General features: G+C 38.8%; 1 long non-coding RNA gene across 1 annotated transcript; it reads left to right on the top strand.

The window, feature by feature from the left end:
• Positions 1-6525: 6525 nt before the first annotated feature.
• Positions 6526-15964, top strand: LOC131403907 (uncharacterized). Its single transcript, XR_009219634.1, has 3 exons — positions 6526-6585; positions 13423-13470; positions 15806-15964. It is a non-coding gene; the product is annotated as an uncharacterized LOC131403907 (long non-coding RNA).
• Positions 15965-24145: the final 8181 nt, after the last annotated feature.

The raw sequence follows: 24145 nt of genomic DNA, 5'->3' as shown, positions 1-24145 counted from the left end.
GACTTATCTGGTGGTTTCCTGGAAGGCTACACTCACAAGACTGTCTTTTTTTGACTTGACTTGGAGCTCACACAGTGCAAAAAGCCTTCTCCTTGGGGGTATTTGTCAAAAATAATCAGAGACAGGGGCCGGCCCAGTGGCGCAGGCGGTTAAGTGCATGCACTCTGCTGCGGCAGCCCGGGGTTCGCCGGTTCGGATCCCCAGCATGCACTGACGCACTGCTTGTCGAGCCATGCTGTGGCGGCGTCCCATATAAAGTGGAGGAAGATGAGCATGGATGTTAGCTCAGGGCCAGTCTTCCTCAGAAAAAAGAGGAGGATTGGCATCAGATGTTAGCTCAGGGCTGATCTCCCTCACAAAAAAAAAAAAAAAAAAAATCAGAGACAACTGTTTAACATCAAGGCTGTATATAAAAGTTGGGCAGTAGATAAGAGTTGGGCAAACAACAGGCTAACCAAAAACCTTAAAAGGAAAAGCTGGTTAACAAGATGTCCATAGGGGGCTTTGAAAAGCTCCAACACACTCCTGGAAATCCAGATGGCCACCTGCACGCTCAGGCCTTGGGCATGCTCAGGAAAAGTCCTGAGAAGGGCCTAAGCTCTCACCTCAGGCTTGCCCGGAGGCTCTGTGCAAGCACTTAGTAAAGGTCAAGGTGGAATTGTAAACTGCCTGGATGAGGGCTGAAGGTGTGCCCGAAGACACACTTAAAGCCCCTTGGCAAAGACTGTGAAACTTACTGGTTTTAGGCATTTCAAAAAACTCTGTCTAATCATTAGCTGATCACCAATAAGTGAATAGAACCTTCAGTGACCACACATGACAAAAAAATACTTTACATAATTAGTCCAGAAAGTCAGTAAACAAACAGCAACAACAAACTCTGAGAGGAAGAGAATCAGATGTTCAGAGTTGTCATATTTTATTATTTTCAAATGTCCAAATTGTAACAAAAAATTATGAGACATGAAAAAAAACAAGACAATAAAGCCCATACACAGGAAAAAAAAAAAAAGCAGTCAAAAGAAACTATCCCTGAGGAAGCCCAGATGTTGGACTTACTAGAAAAAGGCTTTAAATTAGCTATTTTAAATACGTTCAAAGAACTAAGGGAAATCATGTCTAAAAAAATAAAGGAAAGTATGAGAACAATGTCCAAAAAGAGATTATCAATAAAGAGATAGAAATTATTAAAAAAAAAAAAAAGAACCAAATAGAAATTCTGCAGTTGAAAAGTACAATCACCAGAATAAAAAATTCACTAGAAGGGTTCAGCAGCAGATATAAATAGGCAGAAGAAAGTATCAACAAACTTGAATATAAGTCAATTGAGATTATCAGACTGAGGAAAAGAAAGAAAAAAGAATGAAGGAAAATGAACAGAGAGAGATCTGTGGGACACCATCAAGCATACCAGCATAGGCACAATGAAAGTCCCAGAAGGAGAAGAGAAAGAAAAAGGTGCAGAAAGAAATTCTGAAGAAATAATGGCAAAAACTTCCCAAATTTGACGAAAAACATTAATCTACACTTTAAAGAAACTCAACAAAGTCCAAGTATGATAAACTCAGAGATCCTTACCTAGATACATCATAATCAAACTATTGAAAGCCAAAGAAAAAGAGAGAATCTTGAAAGTGAAAACAGAGGAGTGACTCCTCATATATAAGGGATCCTCAATAAGATTAGCAGTTGATGTCTCATCAGAAACCATGGAAGCCAGCAGGCAGTAGGATAACATACTCAAAGTGCTGAAAGAAAAAGACTGTCAATCAAGAATTCTATATCTACCAAAACTTTCCTTCAAAAATGAAGGAGAAATTGAGGTATCCCTTGCTAAACAAAAACAGAGAAAATTTGTCATTACCATACCCGTCCTACAAGAAATACTACAGGGAATCCCTCAGGCTGAAATGAAAGGACACTACACAGTAACTCACATTCACAGTAAGAAATAAATAGCACTAGTAAGGGTAACTACATTGGGAAATATAAAACAAAGCATAAATATATTTTTTGTTTGTAACTCTTCTTCTTCTCCTATATAATTTAAAAGACAAGTGCATCAAGTAGTAATTATAAATCTATGTTGATGAGTAGCATATAAGATATAAAGATATAGTTTGTATTACAATAACATCACAAGGGAGTGGGAAAAGAATGGAGCTATATAGGAGCAAAGTTTTTGTATGCTATTTAAATTAAATTGGTATTAATCCAAACTAGATTATTATAAGCGAAGATATTAATTATGACAGTAGGGTACCCACAGCAAAATAAATGACAGAGATTTAAAATGGTATACTAGAAAATATATATTTAGTGCAAAAGAAGGCAGCATGGAGGATTAAAGGAACAAAAAAAGATATATAGAAAACAAAGAGCAAAATGGCAAATGCAAATCCTACTTTTTCGATAATGACATTAAGTTTAAATGGAATAAATACTACCATTAAGGTAAGAGATTGGTAGAATGGATAAAAAACATGATCCAACTATATGCTGTCTAAAGAGACTCATTTTAGATTCAAAGACACAAAGAGGTTCCAAGCAAAGAGACAGAAAAGGGTATATGAACAAAGCCTCATGGAAAAAATATACTATGCAAACAGTAACCAAAAGAAAGCTAGAGCGGCTATATTAATATCAGACAAAATAGACTTTAAGACACAAAATTGTTACTTGAGACAAAGGACATTTTATAATGATAAAAGGATCAGTTTATGACAAATTTATAACAATGAGAAACAGATATCTATACCTATATCTATATATCTACACATATCTTAACAACAAAGCCCTAAAATACCTGCATCGAAAACTGAGAGAATTAAAAGGAGAAATAGACAATTCAACAATAGTAGTTGGAGACTTCAATACCCCACATTCAATAATGGATAGAACAACTGGATAGAAGATCAATAAGGAAACAGAGGTCTTGAACAACTATAAACCAATGAGACCCAATAGACATATACAGAAGACTCAACCCACCCAACAGCAGAATACATATTCTCCTCAACTGCACATGGAACATTCTATATGTTAGGCCATAAATGAAGTCTTAATAAATTTAAAGGGATTGAAAGTATGAACTCTGCTGACAATAGAATGAAATTAGAAATCAATAAAGGAAGGAAATTTGGCAAATTCAAAAATATGTGGGAATTTAAAAACACACTCAAATAATTAATGGGTCAAAGAAAAAATCACAAGGGAAATTAGAAGATAGTTTGAGATGAATGAAAAGGAAAACACAACATACCAAAACCTATCAGAAGCAGTGCTTAGACTAGGTAAATTCATAGCTGTATGTGTCTATATCAAAAAAGAAGAAAGAACTCAAATCAGTAACCTAAACTTCCATGTTAAGAAATTAGAAAAAGAAGAGCAAATTAAATCCAAAGCAAGCAGAAGGAAGAAAATTATAAAGATTAGGGCAGAAATAAATGAATTAGAGAAGAGAAAAGCAATACAGAAAATCAACAAAACCAAAAGTTGATTCTTTGAAAAGATCAACAAATTGAGATACCTTTAGATAGACTGACCAAAAAAAAAAAAAAAAATAGAGAGAAGATTTAAATTACTAAGTAAATCAGAAATGAAAATGGGTACTATGTTACCTACCTTACAGATATAAAAAAGATTATAAAGGCATACTAAAAATAATTGTATGCCAACAAATTAGATAACCTAGATGAATTGGACAAACTCTTAGATGGACACACACTAACAAAACCTACTCAAGAAGAAATAGAAAATCTAAATAGGCTTATAACAAGTTAAGCTATTGAATTAGTAATCAAAAAACTTCCCCTAAAGAAAAGTCCAGGACCAAAGGCTTCACTGGTGAATTCTACCAGACATTTAAAGAATAATTAACACTAATCCTTCATTAACTCTTCCAAAAACAGGTGAGGAAGAAATACTTCTCAACTCATTCTATGAGGCCAGTCCCTAACACTGAAACTAGACAAAGATGTCACAAGAAAAGAAAATTACAGACCAATATTTCTTATGAATATAGATGTAAAAATTTTCAATAAAATACTAGCTAACCAAATTCAGCAACATATAAAAGGGATTATACACCATGATCAAGGAGGATTTATCCTAGCAATGCAAAGTCGGTTCAACATATGACAATCAAGTAATGTAATATACCATATTAATAGAATAAAAGACAATCCCTCTGAATAATTATCTCCATAGATACAGAAAAAGCATTTGACAAAATCCAACGTGTTCATGATAAGAAAAAAACACTCAACAAACTAGGAATAGAAGGGAACTCCCTCAACTTGATAAAATGCATCTAAGAAAAACCCACAGCTAACATCACAGTCAACAGTGAAAGATTGAAAGCTCTCTCCCTATGATTCAGATTAACACAAGAATGTCTGCTCTCATCACTTCTATTTAACACTGTACTGCAGATTCTAGCCAGGAAGTATGACAAGAAAAAGAAACGAAAGGCATCTAAACTGCAAAAGAAAAAGTAGTCACGTGCTGAATAATGAGGTTTCAGTCAATGACGGACTGCACATACGACGGTAGTTCCAAAAGACTAGTACCATATAGCCTAGGTGTGTAGTAGGCTATACCATCTAGATTTGTGTAAGTACACTCTATGATGTTTGCACAACAGTGAAATTGCCTAACAATGCATTCCTCAAAACATATCCCGATCGTTAAGTGATGCATCACTGTAAATCTATCTCTATTTGAAGATAACGAGATCTTATATAAAGGACTCCACAAGGAACAAACAGAGCTAATAAACAAGTTCTGCAAGGTTGTAGGATACAAGATCAATATATAAATAGAAATAATGTACTTCTATACATTAGCAATAAACAATCTGAAATTGACATCAGAAAACAATTCCATTTACAATAGCATCAAAAAGAATAAAATACAACAGAATAAATTTAACAAAGAAGTGCAAGACAAATACACTGAAAACTATAAAACATTGAAGAAAGAAATTAAAGAAGACCTAAACAAATGGAAACACATTCTGTGTACAAGCAATGTAAGACTTAATGTTGATAAGACAACAATACTCCTAAACTGATCTACAGATTCAAAGCAATCTCTATCAAAATCCCAGCTGGTATTTTTGCAGAAATTGACAAACTGATACTAAAATTCATATGGAAATACAAGGGACCTAGAATAGCCAAAAAAATCTTCCACAGAAGTGCAAAGTTGGAGGACTCACACTTCCCAATTTCAAAACTTACTACAAAACTAGAGTAATTCTAGTCTGTACTGGTATAAGGACAGACATACAGATGAATGAAACAGAACTGAGAGTCCAGAAATAAATCCATGCATCTAAGTCAATTGATTTTTAAGACATCATCTTTTTAGAGCAATTTTAGGTTCAAGGCTAAAAGGGGCTGGAATTGGTTATTTCCTTTTCTCCACATAGAAGCCTAGGGCCTTCTGGAGTTGGGTATTTCCCTTTCCCTAGATCAGTTAGGCTCTGGTTAAATAGCTTCTCCTAAGGGCAGATACTGCTAAGAACAGAATGCTCTAGTGCATTTCAAAAATGGTTCCTTTTCCCCATTCCTCTACCTGAATTATGAGGGAATTTTTCTCCGATGTTCACTGTGAGGACCTGTAAACTCACAAAAGAGGGGAGTCTCCCTATGACTAGTCCCCCTGGAGTTTTTAATCTCTTGAAACTATTTACACTGAGCCTCCAGCAATTTGTCAGTTACAGTTGAGGTTTCTCTCCCTCAGCACTGGTTATTGTAGAGGTTTCAGCTCTGTTCTGGTAAGTTGTGTTTTCTCTATGCACCTGGCGGTCCCTCCAATTTTAGGAGTAGTGGACTGCCCTATGATCTCACTTCTCTGACAGACTGAAGAAGAGTTGCTGATTTTTTGGTTTGTTTGTGTTTTTACTTGTTAGGATGGAGTGGTGACTTCTAAGTTTCTTACTTGTTGGACTGGCAAAGAGACTATATTGCAATTTTAACAGCTGCATATTATCCTGTTCTATAGATGCACCATAATTTATTTAACCAGTCTCATTTTGATGGACCTTGGTTTGTTTCCCACCATCTACCACTGCAAACCATGCTGTAACAATATCCTTGAGTGTATGTCTATCTGCAAACATGACAATACTAGTGGGACAGCTTCCTAGAAATAAAATTGTTGGGTCAAGATTGCCTTAGAGGATATTGCAATTTCACCATCCAAAGAGGACATTACGTCATTCCTAAGAGTTTTCCATTATACCATATGGTTTAATTAGCAAAATTATACTAATCAACATTCTGATTTATCAATATGAACAGTATTTGTGATACAATGTGTCTTCTATTCCTTTTGTAATTGAAAAGCTGATATAATAACAAAGACAAATTTTAAAACAGGCAAAAATCACCTATTACCAGTACCCTAATGTAACAACTACTTTCATTTTTCCTGTTCTCAAAATAAGTTATTTATAAAGATGGCTCCAAGTGACGTGCTACTGTGCTTGAGCTTCAGCTGGCTGCATGTGAGGACTCAGAGTAGGTACACAATAGCGGTCATTTAGTGAAGACCTGAGGCAAATCAGTGACCAGACTTGTGAGTTTGGAAGGCCTTTGATATTTCACTTTCAAGACCCATTTAGGGAGTGTTGATGAACCAATACCAGAGAAATTACTAACCCAGCTCAGGGAGTACACAGCAGTCCCTCCCTCTTTGTTGGTCTGTTAAAGGCCAAGACAAAGCAAAGGTGTAGGCCTGTCTCAGAGATGAGAAAGCCACCTGGGAGGGCCAAAGGAAGTGCCTTGAGTTACTCCTTGCAACCAGTAGTTCTCAAACTCCTCTGACCCACTAAGAGAGGCAGAAGACTCCAGGCCCATTTCCACTGGACAAAGAATGCAGAGAGCCAAGAAGCGGAGAGAAACAACAAGAGTCTAAATGGTAACCTGTGCGATCAACAAAAGTAGCACAAAACCCTGATTTAACTTACAGTAAACGCTTCTGTAACCACAGGAACTGAAAACAATGACCAATTCAAAAAAGCACTGTTAACAGTGGGTACTTCCTAAAAACAGGAGAAGTTACAATTCTCTGTGATAGCAAGTAGTTATTAAGTGCCATTTTGCCAAGAATTCCAGACTTTTTAGAATATGGAACTCTGGGTCCTCAACAAACTCTAGTAATACACTAATTAATGAGAACATTATATTTTAGTGGCATGTAATAAATCAGGAGTTATAAAAAGATTACCCTTAATTATGCATAAAAATCAGTCTGCTGCATTATTCCCCCATAAGGATCAAAGGAGGCAACTTGTATTTGAGGATCTGCTGAGACCCAATAGGAATAAATAGAAAATTATTTAGGAGACTCAATAGGGAAAAAAGTTCTACTTTTTTGGAGGGGGAGAAGGGTAACTTTTTATTTTGATATAACTTCAAACTTACAGAAAAGTTGCAAGAATCATACAAGAAACTTCCCTAATACTCTTTAGCTGGATTTAACAATTGTTTATGTTTTGCCCCATTTGTTTTATCATTCTCTCTCCCTCTACATACATGCATGTGAGTATGTTTATATATATGCATACTATTTTTTCCTGAACCATTTGAAGGTAAGTTACAGACATCTTCCCTCTCTCCCCCTAAACAGTTCAGTATGTATTTCCAAATGTCCACAGGGACATTCTCTTTCATGAGCAGAGTTCAATGACTAAAATCAGGAAATTTTACATTGATACAATCTTATTTTTCATTCCACAGTCCACATTCAGATTTTGTCAATTGGCCCAATAATCTCCTTTGTAGCCAACTTTTTTCCAGGTTCAGGATCCAATCTAGGGTCATGTCTCTTAAATTTCTTTTAATCTGGAACAGCTCCTCAGTCTGCCTTTGTCATTCTTGACCTTGACATCTTTTTAAGAATATAGGCTGGCTACTTTGTAGACTGTCTCTCAATATGTGTTTGACTGATGTTTCCTCATGGTTACATTCTGGTTACCCATTTTTGGCAGGAAGACCACAGAAGTGTGTTTCTAGTTTTCAAGTGACAGGAATAATACTTTCATAAAGTAAGTTTTTTTTTTTTCTTTTGTGAGGAAGATGGGCCCTGAGTTAACATCTGCCAATCCTCCTCCTTTTGCTGAGGAAGACTGGCCCTGGGCTAACGTCCATGCCCATCCTCCTCCACTTTATATGGGACGCCGCCACAGCATGGCTTGACAAGCGGTGCGTCCGTGCGCGCCCGGGCTCCGAACCAGGGAACCCCGGGCCACTGCAGCGGAGCGCACGCACTTAACCGCTTGTGCCACCGGGCCAGCCCTGATAAACTAAGTTTATTGGGAGGGAAATTAACTTCCAATCTTTCTCCTATCAAACAAAATAGTTAGAAATATTCCCTTAAAAACTTGGCTTAAAAAAACAAAAAACAAGACTGACCACAATGTAATATCATTTTATACCCATTACATTAAATTTTTTAAAATTAAAATTATAACACTCAATCCTGGACTGGGTCTTGGAACAGCAAAGAGGCAGTAATAGAAAAACTGGTGATATCTGAATAAAGTCTGGAGTTTAGTCAATAGTGATGTACCTATGTTGGTTTCTTAGATTTGACAAGTGTGGCACTATAATGTAAGAGGTTAACAATGGCGGACACTGAGTAAGGGATTCAAGGGAAATCTTGATATTATCTTTGCAGCTTTTCTGCAAACCTAAAATTATTCTAGAATGAAAAGTTCACTTAAAAAATTATAACCCCCAGTATTGATGAATGATAGGTAAAATAGAAGCTCTTGCATTCTTGGTAGCAGAATAAACAGGCAGAATCTTCTTGGAAAAGAGTCAGACATTAAGGGTCCTAAATATCCTTGTTGCCTTTGATTCTGTAATTCTACGTGGAAACATTGTAAGGAAATAAACCTAACAGAAAAAAAAAGCTACGTGGACAAACAAGTTCATTTGCAGCATTATTTATAATCATGAAAAGTTGGAAGCGACCTATATGACAATGAAATAGGTAAGATTAGGAAGTCATAAAAATGAGGCAAATGAAGACTATGTCACATCAAGGGAAATGCTTAAATATGGTAAATGAAAAAAAATTATATATTCAGTATGCTTATACCTATGTAAAGATCAATCTAAACACAGGAAAAAGAAATTACCCAAAATCTGCTTGTACAGGATTATGCCAGGAAAATGAACATTGTCTTCTTGGCTTTTTTTTTTCCAATTTAACAAATTTAACTTAACTTAAACTGTTAAAAACAGTTTTATTGAGACATAATCCACAGATCATACAATTCATCTTTTTAAACTTATAGTTTAGCAGTTTTTTAGTTTATTCACAAAGCTGTGCCACTATCACCACAATCAATTTTAGAACATTTTCATCATTCCAGAAGGAAACTCCATACCCTTTAGCAATCACTCCCCATCCTCCCCAACTTCCAGCCCTAGCAACCACTTACCTTCTGTCTCTAAAGATTTGCCTCCTCTGGACATTTCATATCAATGGAATTATACAATAGGTGTAATAGGCTGTCTTTTTTGAGTGACTTTTTTCTTTTTCTTTTTTTTTTGGTGAGGAAGATCGGCCCTGAGCTAACATCTGTTGCCAATCTTCCTCTTTTTGCTGAGGAAGATTAGCCCTGAGTTAACATCTGTCCCCATCTTCCTCTGTTTTGTATATGGGATACCACCATAGCATGGCTTGATGAGCAGTGCGTAGGTCTGTGCCTGGGATCCAAACCTGCGAACCCGGCGCCGCCAAAGCAGAGCACGTGTACTTAAGCGCTACACCACTGGGCCAGCCCCTGACTGGCTTTTTTCACTCAGCATAACGTTTTCAAGGTTTATCCATGCTGTAGCAGTTATAAGTACTTCCGTTTAACGGCCAAATAATATTCCATTGCATGGATATACCACATTTTGTTTCTCCATTTATCAGATGATGGACATTTGAGTTGTTTCCACTTTTTGGCTGTTATGAATACTGCTGCTTTGAAATTTGCACATAAGATTTTGTGTGCATATGTTTTTACCTCTCTTGAGTATATACCTAGGTGTGGAGTTGCTGGGTCATATGGTAACTATGTTGAACATTCTGAGAAACTGCCAAACTGTTTTCCAAAGTGGCTGTACCATTTTACATTCCCACCAGCAATACTTTAAACTTTTATAACAAAAAATGTACAAGAAATCTGCAAAAATTAACTCCTGCTCACCATAAGGTAATGCTACATTTGAACGGGCTCAACATTTGCAAAGTAAAATATTGGCTCTAGTAAAATACAAGCTGGGCTTTTGCAGGTTGGCAGATTTCCCACTTGCCAAGAACAGGCACAAAGACAGGTGTCTCTTTTCTTTTTTAAAATAGTCTGTCAGTTTGCTTAGCAACAGGAAATAGGGTGGTCTTGAATCTTAAAATTCTGAACATAATTATGTGTCTTCTCAAAGCAGTTTCTGAACCAGGGAAGCTGAAGAGAGAATGTCACGTTTCACATTATTGTTGACACTAGAATAATATTAGGAATTGACAGGTTTTTGAGAGACAGATGTTATTGCCGAAAGAAGGACCGTGTATCAGAATTTAAGGATCTGACATAATGATCAACTTTTTTACGCCTTCCTATTACTTTCTGTAGTTGAGTGCTTGAGGTAAATCTATAATCAAAGATTTTAGTTCAGTTCTTCCTTTTCCTGTCACAGTTACCCATCTGCAATTTCTTAAAAAATATTGAGAGTTGGGGAAAGTGATAGCAAAGCAAACAAACACAACTGAAAATACTTATTAAGGAACAGAAGGTAACTTCTTCAATCAGGCATTCCTCTTTGCTGGAGGAAAAGAGGGGACATATATAAGGAGATATCAGCAAGTTTAGAATTATTGTAATGATGTCTCGGTTAATAATTACTAACCGGAATTTTCAAAGCAAGAGGATCTTGACCACTACTGTACTTTGAAAAAATATTTGTTATACTTCGTTTTACAATATGCTGAGGAAATTTTAATTTTTCTTAATATATTTTTTCCCCAGACAAGGGAATTGGGAAGCATCAAGGTGAATGTAGAATGGAAACAGAGCTGTCAGACTAAATTTTCAGCTTTTCACACAGTATAATTATCACTTTTTAGTTTCCACATAAACAAGTCCTTAAATTACATTAAGAAGATTTCAAAAATATCCCTTAATAAAAACACATATAACAATCCTGAAGGAATTAGTTTACTTTACCATGTGTTATAAACTGAATTGTGCTGGCCCCAAATTCTTATGTTGAAGCTCCAATCCCCAATGTGACAGGGCCTTTAGGGAGGTAATTAAGGTTAAATGAGGTCATAAGGGTGGAGCCCTAATCTGATAGAACTGGTGTCCTTAGAAGAGGAAGAGACAGCAGAGATCGCTCTCTCTCCACGCACAGGCACAGAGGAGAGGCCATATGAGGACACAGAGGAGGGTGGCCACATGCAACACAAGGAGAGAGGCCTCGCCAGAAACCAACCCTGCTGGCACCGTGCTCTTGGACTTCCAGCCTCCAGAAGAGGGAGAAAATACATTTCTGTTGTTTAAGCCACCCAGTTTGTAGTATTTTGTTATGGCAGCCTGACACAACTAAGACACCACACCAATGTGATTTGTAACTGTTCTTTCCTTTTTGCCACTGTGATAGATTATAGACACAACCAAATTTTCTCAACTGAGGCCACAAAGAGATGTCTCTGGCCATTAAATCCAATAGTCATTGGAACTATCTAAATTTTAAAATGGAGCCATTAAATTGAGGCTTCAAAGGATGTATTCTAAGTTATTTTGTAGGATAAATCACTATAAAATCAATATATTACGAGTTGTTACCACCAGGGGGCTTTACCTCCCATTTCTTTAATTCATAGCTAGCCTCTCTACCCCCATAGCTGGCCTCTCCACTATCCTAGATCAGCGGCAAGAAGCCAGGACCAAAGTATGGCTAACCTAGTGGAGAACAAAGATGGTGATGATGGTGACAGTGGTAAGAGTGGTGGTGACAAGATCAGTGAACATTTGTCAAGCACTTACCAGATGTCAAGCAGATATCTATTACCTTTTTTAATCTTCAAAACAACCATTATTATTATCCCCACTCTTACAAGATTTAGCAAGGTTGAACAATTTGCTCTCTGTCACAGGATTCAAACCCAGACACAAGCACTCAAGTGCCCATTTCTTATGCTACAATTCTCAAAACTGAATCATTTAAACTCAAATTGTGTTACTGAACCATAGCTTTTTTGAAAAAAATAAATAAAAATCCCTAATAATGAATCTGAAGTCTATGTCTAATTTCTTACTAAATACAACCAGTACAAAACCAGATCTACTAAAATAGACTCTAAATGGAACTTGTACCTGATAAATAAAACCAAGTCCCTGTAGGGTAAATGGGAAGAGTAGAAAAGCAGACAGAAGCTTCAGGAGAAATTCAGCATTCCTAAATTGTACCAGTAGGTGATTTTCAAAAAATGATGGAACATTTTTTGTTCAACATTTTCCCCAATACCTCTAGGCCAAAGCAACTGCCTTCATCAAAACAATACAAGTTAAGTCTTGGTTTCAAGTAAAGAACAGAAGCTTAACAAGTGTCTGAGAATATCAAGGCAACTGCTCATTCTTTTATAATACAATTTAATATGCCCTGTATCTGCTCGGAAATTCCCAAATAGGGTGACTCAGGATATAACTACGTCTCTTAGAGTTCCCTGTTCACTAAAGAATTACCACAGAGAGACAGAACACCAACTCCATTTTCTATTTCTGAGAGACCTGAGTAAAGATAAAAGCAACTCATACTCTACCACAATTAAAAAAGCAATCTCATCCACAGGCAGGCTCCTTTTTCCTAAAATGGATTAACCACCTGTCCATTCCTTCCTCATATATTTAATTTTTTTTCACTATATTAACATTATTACATTAACTAGAGCTTCTATTCCTAGAGCATAGATTACCAAAAGTTGGATTGCTGGGATAAAGTATATATGGCTATTAACTGTGATGGTTATTGCTAGATTCCTTTCCAAAAAAAGTTCTAGGCACTAACATTTTTTTTCAGACTATATGAAGCAGGCTGTCCTTTTCTACTAATACAGTATTTCATAGAACATAAGTACACAAAGTTTGGAAAGTCTTCTAAGGAACAAGAAATCAATATTTGTTCTCCTGTGGAGGCTTCTGTAATCCCTTGTACTATCAAAAGGAGAAAAGAAACTGTTACTCACAAAATTTATCTGCCTCATGCAAAATCGACTTATGTTTCCTTTTCCCATTCTCGTTCACTTTTCCTCTCTTGCCCATCACTCCACTGTAAGATGTGCACCTATATGTATGAACACAGCTTTCTCGCTTGTAAGAGCCTTGACACCTAACACACTTGTCCCATAATTTCACCACAGAGAAGGCGAAAGGAACGATAGTTGGGTAGCCAAACATTTCCACAAAAGGTAAGACTTTATTGTTATTTTCTTTCTTGACTACGAGAGAAGCTAAATCCCTTAAAGAAAGATCATTTTCCTAAGTGAAATCTTTCTTCCAGTAACTGAAAAGTGAGTAGATATATTTATTAATTAAGGCTCTGAACCCGTCTGCTGAGGTTTGCTCTTCTACCGACCAGTTGTGTGACCTGGGAACAAGTTACCTAACTTCTTTGGATTCTGTTTCTTAATCTGTAAAATGGGTACAAAAATAGTTCTTACTTTGTAAGGTTGTTGCAATGAGAGTGTGTATATGTTTATGTTTGTGTGTATATTTATAAATATTTATATACACACATATATAAAGACCTTAGTACCTGAAACACAGTAAGACCAATGTAAGTGTTAGCTGTAAATATGAGCCACATTCCCCACTACCCACCTGGAAGGCACCCCTAAAAGGAAGCAGGATGTGGAGAGTTCAAACTTCATTTGCCCTCTAACTCCATGTGAAATGGGAGGCATGCACACCTGGCTCAAAGAGAACAGCTGTCTCCTCTCCCTCTTTGAAGTCAGCGGGCCATTCTCATTCACCAGGTGTAGCAGGGGAAGGGGCCCTGGGCCCTGCCCCACGGGAGCTCATGGTCTAGCGAGCCTGGAGAGAAGAGCAGTTACTACCCTCTCCTGAAAACAGGCCTGCAGATCTAGTTTTAGGGCCAGGACTTGAAAAACTGTTTGTGTATTCAGTTTAATTTCTAATTGTTTTCTGAATAGAAACACACATGAATTAAAAGCTATTAAGATAAAAGAGGTCCAGCTGAACACAGAGAGACTACCTTTCGACTTGTCATCGCTCTGGGTCAAATGAAGTCACATCTTTGAGGATGGCAGAGCTGAGGGGTCACCATCCCCGTGAAGGCACAATGGCTTGGTATTAGAAACCTGGGCAACCGCTCAGAGCCCCACATTAGGGAGATTCTTGTGCACTGTGTATAACTGAGCAGTGATTCAAGGGGACTGTTGGTGAAGGAAGCACTGTGGGCTAGCAAGGATAAGAAACTGAGGCTTATACAGACCACTTTAAGTAAGAATCCAACTCCTTCACCCCCTTCCCCTACTGTTCTTTCCTGTAGCAAGTATGACAGGGCCAGGCCCAAATCCCTGGGGCCCTCACCACCCCAGTACATGCCCACAGTGTCCTCCTACAAGCACCCATGCCTCCTGGCCGGAGCACTTCCCTCGCTGCTGTGCAGCTGCCAGAAGTGGAGCCAGGCACAACACTCAGTCAGTGACAGACGGGAGCGGAAGGGTAAACGCCTCCCTTTCCCACCCCCGTGTGCAATAACTCTGAGGCATGTTCTACAGTCTTCCAAGGTTCCGTAAGGGGACTGAGCTCCAGCTGCTCACAGAGGTAACCTACTCAGTCACACTCTTTATCGGCCCTGTCACTTTCCTCTCTCCTCTATCTGGGATTTTTGGGACCACCTCCTACATAAACTACTTATACTCAAATCCTTGTCTCAGGATCTGCTTCCCGGCAATTCCAACCTAAGTCATTTCCTCTTTAAATATGGGCACTTCAGGATAGTCTTATGACTCCTTTCCCCTTGCTAGGATGTTTATTTTAACCAGGTGTCCCCTCCAGAACACGGGTCACTTCACCCCTTGGAGATAAGCCTGGGCTCTACAGTGGCTGCCTTGGTCTTATGAATACTACTCAGATCCTGGGAGCTGCAGGCTGCCCTCTCAGGATGGAACTCTTCCCACCGTGTAACGCTGGGGTGTCTTCGTCTGGTGCCTCTCCTGCCGTGGGGCTTCTTCCGCTCACAGCTCCACCACCTCTCCTGACATGGCTCAAATCCACAGCCAAAGCCACTGCACACTAGGCACACATCTGTCTTCTTGCTTGAAGTTTTCTTCAGTGGAGCTTGAAGGTATTTCTTCTCTCCAAAAAAGCCAACTCAAATGGATGCTCCTTTTATTGGAAATGTGAGCAGTTTAGAGATGGGCACTCTGCTTTTCATGGCTCACCTGATTCAGCTGGAATATTACAGCACTAAGGGAGACCATTTCACTAGCTCCCAGAGTTAGATAAAAATGCAGAATCTAAATAAATAATTGAAATATTTCACATGATGTAGCTAGGATGTTTTTATCTGATCAGGAATTCCTCCCAACTTTTGAAGAGCCTTTCACCCATGCTCACTTATAAGGCAGTGCAGCAAGATGGCTAACAGTATGGCAGCTGAGGCCAAATGGTCAGGGTTTGATTTTTGCCTCTGCCTAGCTGTACAGTCTTAGACAAGTTAACTTACCCCTCTGAGGCTCCCTATAAAATGAGGATAACAACAGTATCTACCTCCAGGATTGCTGAGAAGATTAAACGAGTGGGCCCTCAATTCAGTGACTGGCATCCTTATAAGAAGAGATGAGGACACAGAGACATGGAGGGAAGAAGATCATGTGAAAGACATAGGCAGAGATTGGAGATCTGCTGCCACAAGACAGGGAAGCAGGAACCATCAGGAGCTGGAAGAGGTGAGGGAGGATTCTCTGCTGTTGGTAAACTGTGTGTCAATTGTAGGCCTCTCCCTTTGTTCTCACTCAAACCATAAAACCTAACAGTACCTTGTCTTAAAAATTCTGATTATCATGTGGCTTATCATACGGCTGTCCTGAAGATCATGGACCATGCCCGATGCCATCATTTAAATTTCTCAGGTCCACAGTTATCACCCCTGAACTCCTTCATTTCTCATTGTAACTCACTGAAATCATAGTCTCCATCTAAGAATCAGTAAGGAATAATTTTAAATGTATGGGAGAGAAAACACAGCGAAATTTAACTTAAAATAGTTTAACAATATAAGAAGAAGGAAGAAAAGATTCGATGAGGGAAGAAATCAGCTCTTGGTAACGAGACTTGAGGAGCAGATTGTGTCCAGGCACAGAGATGCAGCATACAAATGAGGGGGCAGGTCTTGTCCTGACCGTCCCTGATGCCCACCCTACTCTGCTCTCCTCCCAGGTGGCCTCAAACCCTGTCAGCGGCTCCTACGCTGTGACCTCGCTCAGCTCCGCTCCCCAGAACTCCAGGTCTGGCAGGTAAGAACCCCGTGTACACCCGGCTCCTCCTCCTGTCCCATAAAGGGTCCTGTGCCTGGATCCTGCTGGACCAGAGAGGGCCATTTGACACCCCATTCCTAGGACATTGGGGATTTGGAATATGCAGAGTAGCTCACACTGAGGAATTAGAACACCCTAGTCCTAGGGAGGAGTCAGCCCACACCAAAGCTGTGGGATCCGGGAGGGAGCCATCACTGTGTTAAATCCAGAGGCCATTCTCAGGAGGCACAAGGCACAGCTGTCCACCTCCACTCCCTCTCTGCCCTTCTGTTTCTCAGTCACTCTTTGACCCTCTGAAATAGGCTTCCTTCCCCATGACTGCTAAGACTGCTCTATCAAAGCTCTTCAAGAAAGTCCAGAAAATTCCAGATCCTTCCAAAACCACCTCAGTCCTTTCCCTTCCTGACCCAGTGAAAGATCCCCCCATCTCACTTCTGTAACTTGACCCTTTTTGGTTAATTTCAGGTGTCAACTTGACAGAGCTAAGGGATGCCCAGAAAGCTAGTTAAGCATTATTTCTGGATGTGTTCACATGGCTGTTTGTGGAAGAGATTAGCATTCAATTCCATAGACTATGTAAAGAGGCCCACCCTCACCAGTCTGCGACCTGATACTACCACAAATACGCAGGCAAAAGATAAGTTCATCAAACACCATAAGAAACTATAGTAACAATTCAGAGCAGAAGGAAATGACAAATCTCCAGAAACCAACCTTGAAGTCACAGAAATTTACAATCTAAATGACAGAGAATTCAAAATAACTGTCATAAAGAAACTCACCAAGTTACAAGAATGTTCAGACAGTTCGATGAACTCAGGAATAAAATTAATGAGGAAAAGGAATACTTCATCAAAGAGACTGAAGCTATTAAAAAAAAAAAAAACAAGCAGAAATTCTGGATATAAAGAACATAATTAATGAGATAAAAAAGAATCTAGAATCCTTACAAAATAGAGCTGATATCAGGTTGAAAGAATAAGTGATTTAGAGGATAGAAATATAGAAATGCTTCTAGTGGACGAGGAGAAAGGACTCAGATTTTTAGAAAATGAAGGAATTCTTGGAGAAATATATGACGCAATTATAAAAGCAACCTAAGAATTATATGTATTCCAGAGGGAGAAAAGAGGGAGAAAGGAGCAGAGAGCTTGTTCAAAGAAATAATAGCTGAGAACTTCTCAACCCTGGGCAAGAACCGGACTTAAAAATACATGAAGCCAACAGAACGCCTAATTACATCAATGCTTAAAGACCTTCTCCAAGGCGTATAATAGTAAAATTGGCAAAAGACAATGACAAAGAAAAAATCTGAAGGGAAGCAAGACAGAAGAAAATAACCTACAAAGGAACCCCTATCAGGCCTTCAGCATATTTCTTGGCAGAAACTTTACAGGCAAGGAAAGAATGGAATGATATATTAAAAATACTGAAAGAAAAAAACTTTCAGCCAAGAATACTCTATCCAGTGAAATGATCCTTATGATACAATGGAGAAATACAAGTTTTCCCAGATAAACAAAGGCTGAGGGAATTCATCGCCACGAGATCTCCCATACAAGCAATGATCAAGAACGCCCTCATACCTGAAACAAAAAGAAGGCAAATGTCTACAAAGCTTTGATCAAAGAGATAAATAGACAAAATCAGAAAGCTACAGCTCTGTTTCACAACAGGGTAGCAAATACTTAATTATAACTTAAAAGAAGAAGGGAAGGAAGGCATCAAAAGTAACTATAAACACTTCAACTTAGTCACAACCGCACAACACAAAAATGAATAACTTGTGACAACAATAACTCAGAAGGAGAAGAGGAAAGGAATGGAACCTGCTTAGGCTAATGGAGATAAGAGGCTATCAGAAGATGGACTGTCTCATCTATGAGATCTTCATACAAACCTCAGAGTAACCAGCAAACAAAAAATCAGAGCAGAGCCATAGATCGTAAAAATAGAGAAAACTACCACAGAAAACCCCCAAAATGAAATGGTAGTCAGAAACACAAAGGAAGAGGAACAATGGAAATATAGATTAGGTGGGATTAAGCCCTCATGTATCAATAATCACTCTAAATGTAAATCGATTGAATTCTCCAATCAACAGACACAGAGTGGTGGGGTGGATTAGAAAACAAGACCCAATGATATGTTGCTGCCAGGAAACACATATCAGCTCTAAAAACAAACAGGCTCAGAATGAATGGATGGGAGACAATACTCCAAGAAAATGGCAAATAAAAGAAAGTAGGTGTTGCCATACTCATATCAGACAAAGCAGACTTCAAGATAAAAAAGACTATGAGAGACAAAGAGGGGCAGTATATAATGCTAAAGGGGACTTTCCACCAAGAGGACATATCCCATTCAACATAGTACTGGAGGTTTTGTCCAGAGCAATTAGGCTGGAAAGAGAAATAAAAGGAATCCAAATTGGAAAGGAAGAAATGAAACTCTTGCTGTTTGCAGATGACATGATTGTAAATAGAAAAAACCATAAAGAATCCATCAGAAAACTATTAGAAATAATCAACTACTACAGCAAAGTTGCAGCGTACAAAATCAACTTACCACAATCAGTTGCATTTCTACTCTAATAATGAACTAACAGAAAGAGAACTCAAGAATACAATCCCACTTACAATTGCAACAAAAAGAAAAAAATCTCTAGGGATAAATTTAACCAAAGAGGTTAAAGACCTATACAATGAAAACTATAAGACATTATTGAAAGAAATCAATGATGACCTGAAGTAATGGGAAGATATTCCATGCACATGGATTGGAAGAATAAACACAGTTAAAAAGGCCATATTACCTAAAGTAATCTACAGATTCAATGCCATCCCAATCAGAATTCCAATGACATTCTTCACAGAAATAGAACACAGAATCCTAAAATATATATGGAATAACAAAAGACCTCGAACAGCCAAAGCAATCCTGAAAAGAAAGAACAAAGCTGGAGGCATCACAATCCTAACTTGAAAATATATTACATAGCTATAGTAATCAAAATGGCATGGTACTGGCACAAAAGCAGACTCATAGATCAATGGAACAGAACTGAAAGCCCAGAAAGAAAACTACACATCTGTGGTCAGTTAATCTCTGACAAAGGAGCCAAGATCATACAATGGAGAAAGGAAAGTCTCTTCAATAAATGCTGTTGGGAAAACTGGACAGCCACATGCAAAAAAATGAAAGTAGATCATTATCTTCCACCATACACAAAAATTAACTCGAAATGGATAAAAGACTTGAATCTAACACTTGAAACCATAAAACTCCTAGAAGAAAATATACGCAGTTCAGTCTTTGACATCGGTCTTAGCAGCATCTTTTCCAATACCATGTCTACTCAGGCAAGGGAAAGAAAAGAAAAAATATACAAATGGGACTACATGAGACTAAAAGCCTTCTGCAAGGCAAAGGAAACGATGGACAAAATGAAAAGACAGGGTCGGCCCCGAGCCTTAGTGGTTAAGTGTGCACGCTCCAGTACTGGCGGCCCAGGTTCGGATCCCGGACGCGCACAAACGCACCACTTTTCCAACCATGCTGCGGCCGCGTCCCACATACAGCAACTAGAAGGATGTGCAACTATGACATACAACTATCAACTGGGACTTTGGGGGAAAAAAAAAGGAGGAGGATTGGCAATAGATGTTAGCTCAGAGCCAGTCTTCCTCAGAAAAAAAGAGGAGGATTACCATGGATGTTAGCTCAGGGCTGATCTTCTTCACCAAAAAAAAAAAAAAAAAAAAAGGAAAGACAACCCACCAACTGGGAGAAAATATTTGCAAATCATATATCTGACAAGGGGTTAATCTCCAAAATATATAAACAACTCATACAACCCAACAATAAAAAAACAGATAATCCAATCTAAAAATGGGCAGAGGATATGAACAGACATTTTTCCAAAGAAGATATACAGAAGGCCAACAGACACATGAAAAGATGTAAAACATCACTAATTATTAGGGATATTCAAATCAAAACTACAATGAGAGATCACCTTATACCTGTCACAACAACTATAATTCCCAAGACAAAAAGTACGAAATGTTGGAGAGGATAAGGAGAAAAGGGTACCCTCACACACTGCTGGTGGGAATGCAAACTGATGCAGCCACTAGGGACAACACTATGGAGAGTTCTCAAAAAATTAAAAATAGAAATAGCATACCTTCCAGTTATCCCACTACTGAGTATTTATCCAAAGAAATTGAAATCAACAATTCAAAGAGATTTATGCAGCCCTGTGTTCACTGCAGCATTATTCACAATAGCCAAGACATGGAAGCAACCCAAGCGCCCTGCTACAGATGAATGGATCAAGAAGAGGTGGTATGTATTATATACAATGGAATACTACTCAGCCAGAAAAAAAAGACAAGATCATCGTGTTTGCAACAACCTGGATGGACCTTGAGGGTAGGATGTTAAATGAAATAAGCCAGACAAAATCAAATATGCATGATTTCACTCATACGCAGAAGATAAACATATACAGGGATAAAGAGAACAAATCAGTGGTTACCAGAGGGGATGGGGGCTGGGCATTGAGTGAAAGAGTTAAAGGGGCACATATGCATGGTGATGGATAATAGTTAGACTACTGGTGGTGAGCATGATGCAGTCTATAAAGAAATTCACAAATAATAATGAACACCCGAAATTACACAATGTTAAAACCCTTTATAATTTCAATAAAATAATTAAAAAAGAAAAAAAATAATTCATTCTTTTTTATGGTTGAATAGTATTCCACCATGGGGATATACCACACTTTGTGTATCTGTTAACCAGTAGATGGACATTTTGTTTGTTTTCCATTTTTGTCTAGAATAAATAGGTTGTTATCAACATGTGTGTACAAGTCTGTGTATAGACATATGAGTTTATTTCCCTTGCATGGATTCCTAGGAGAGGAATGGCTGGATAGACGTATGTAATTATTAAAGACGCATCCAAGCTATTTTTCACCAGCACTCGATGAGAGTTTCAGTGACTTGACATCTTCAACAACACTTGCTATAGTCAGTCTTTTTAATTTTAGCCATTCTCAAGTGTGGTAGAATCTCATGATGACTGTCACTTATATTTCCCCAATGACTCATGTTGTGAAGGAGAAGGCAAGCCACACACAGACTGGGAGAAAACATCTGCAAAACATATCCCTAGAAAAGGACGTGTACTTATAATATATAAAGAGCTCTTACAACCCAATGGTAAGAAGACAATCAACACGTCATGGCTTACCAGGAGACAGCAGATCAGGCCTGTGATGAGCACCAGGAAGCCCGCCAGCAGATGAGGATGAGGGCCCAGAAGGAGAGGTCTGGGGAGACAAGTGGTGGGGTGAGCCACCTCCTGTCATCGCCCCAGGGCTCCTGCTGACCCCACTGTGCCTCAACCGTCCTTGACAAGGGTTGGCCAACTTTCCTCATCATCCAAGACCCTGTGCGCATAGTTCTCTTCGATGAGGCACAGCATCAAGATACTCGCCCCCTACCGTGGGCCTGGGTTTTCTGCAGGTTTACCATGCTTCTCAGTCAAGGTGTCATTTCTGTTGGGAGAATATTCTGGAAGTGAATGAAATGGAGAATGCATGTGAGTGTGTTTCACTCTTTTTAATAAAACTTTTTAGACACAGAAAAATAAAGGGAACAGTCTCATAAACATCCATCATCTAGATTTAACAATGCATATTCCATCCAATTAAAACAATATTTCATCAATGTATAAATTATTAACACTTGCCGCCCTTGATTCATCCCATGTTTTCAATGAAATATTAAAGTCAAGTAGACATCATCATGTTTCACCCCATTTTACTTTCCATCTCTAAAAAGTGAGCACACTTTGCTACAAAATTCAAGGCCATTATCACAGAACAAAAGTGTAATAAATTAAACTAAATTAATACCTCTGGGCACAGAGGACTGAATTTGGGTTGGACTATCTTATGATGGCTGGGGGGAGAATGGGTCATCACAGTTGGCAAGCCTATGTGATCTCTCTAAATTCGTAAATTCCCACTCAAAATTGTTCTTCCGTGCCTAGAAACACATCATCCCCTTCTCCTTTATCTATTTGCTTAATATTCATTTTCTAGGATTAACCTACAATGTAATTTCCTGCAGGAAGTCTTCTCTGGTTACCCCCTAAAAATATGAGTTTGTTCAGATCAAATAATTGATAAGTTTCAATTCTCTATTCTTGTTATTGCCAGCAACAACATAAACTCCAGGAGGGAGTGGGCATGGGGGGAGGGGTGCAGGTCCCCCTACTTGTGCCTCTACCCAGACAACCTCTTAGAGGTGTGCTGTCTGATATGCAGCAGCAACAAGTCTCTTTTTGAATTAAAATTAATTTTAGTTAAATAAAATAAAAATTCTAACCTCAGTAACATTAAAAATCAGTAACAATAAAGACCAGTCACAATACCATCTTTCGAGCACTCAACAGCCACATGCAGCTATGCACTGGACAGCACAGATACAGAACATTCCACCACTGCAGAAAGTTCTAGTGCATTGGTGCTCATCTAGAGCGGGACTTGGCAAACTATAGCCTGTGGATCAGAAACCACATCCACCCCCAAACCTGTAAGTCTGCTTCACACACAGCTGGAGGCCCTCATTGACCATCGGGCCCAGTGGCTCTCAGTGCAGAGATAAGGAAACAAAAGTCCGGAGAGGGGAGGTGACTAGCTTGAGGTCACTGAGCTGTTTAGGAGAAGTTGAGGGCCTCCCATACTACACTGGTGTGCTTTTCTCTCTCTCAATGGTGGCTAAAGACTGGGGGACTATGCCACCTCCTGCCAGCCTGAGCAAGTTCAGTGTTCTCTCAGCCCCAGGCCTCCAGAGTCCCTAGAAAGGCCTCACTTTCTTCCCCAATGACCAGGGAGCCTTACCATCCACAAGGACATTCTTTCCGTCCAGGGTCAAGTTCTGCAGCTGGGTACCCTTCTGGTCAGCCGCAGGAATTCCTCATAGATGGCAACTCTATCCAGTCTCTGTGCCAAGGCGGCTGGGTACACAGTGAGTCCACGGCATTGTGGTTACCATGGGGGACCGACCTGGAAGGACACAAGGGATGAACAAGGGTGTCTGGAATTCTACCCTGATTCTAGATTCCCTGCTTCTGGGTCCTGTCCAAGAGAACTTTCTGCAATAATGTCAACATTTGCCTGCACTACCAAATACACTCATTGTTAGCCCCATGTTGTTATCAAGCACTTAAAATGTGGCTAGTGTGTGTGAGTGAGGAACTGAATTTCTCATGTAATTTCATTTAAAGTAATTAATTTATAAATAAATAACCACAGGGAGAACATTTTTGAAACTTTGGAGTAAGGACGTCTTCAAATGCATAAAAACAATGAGAACACTGGTAAAAATGGGCGAAATCAACTTTTCAGAAGTCTAGAAATTAATCAAAGGCTTGCAAGAATCTGAGGAGGGTTTAGTGAAGAAACATGGTGGAATCTTGATAAAGGGAGCAAACTTTGTGGCATTATAACTTGCACTATTCCCATCCTGCTCTCACAATATCCTCCATAACTTTGAAA

The sequence above is a fragment of the Diceros bicornis genome, unplaced genomic scaffold (genome assembly GCF_020826845.1).
Source record: "Diceros bicornis minor isolate mBicDic1 unplaced genomic scaffold, mDicBic1.mat.cur scaffold_95_ctg1, whole genome shotgun sequence".
Taxonomy (NCBI): Eukaryota; Metazoa; Chordata; class Mammalia; order Perissodactyla; family Rhinocerotidae; genus Diceros; species Diceros bicornis.
This window is presented reverse-complemented; position numbering and strand designations above follow the sequence as displayed.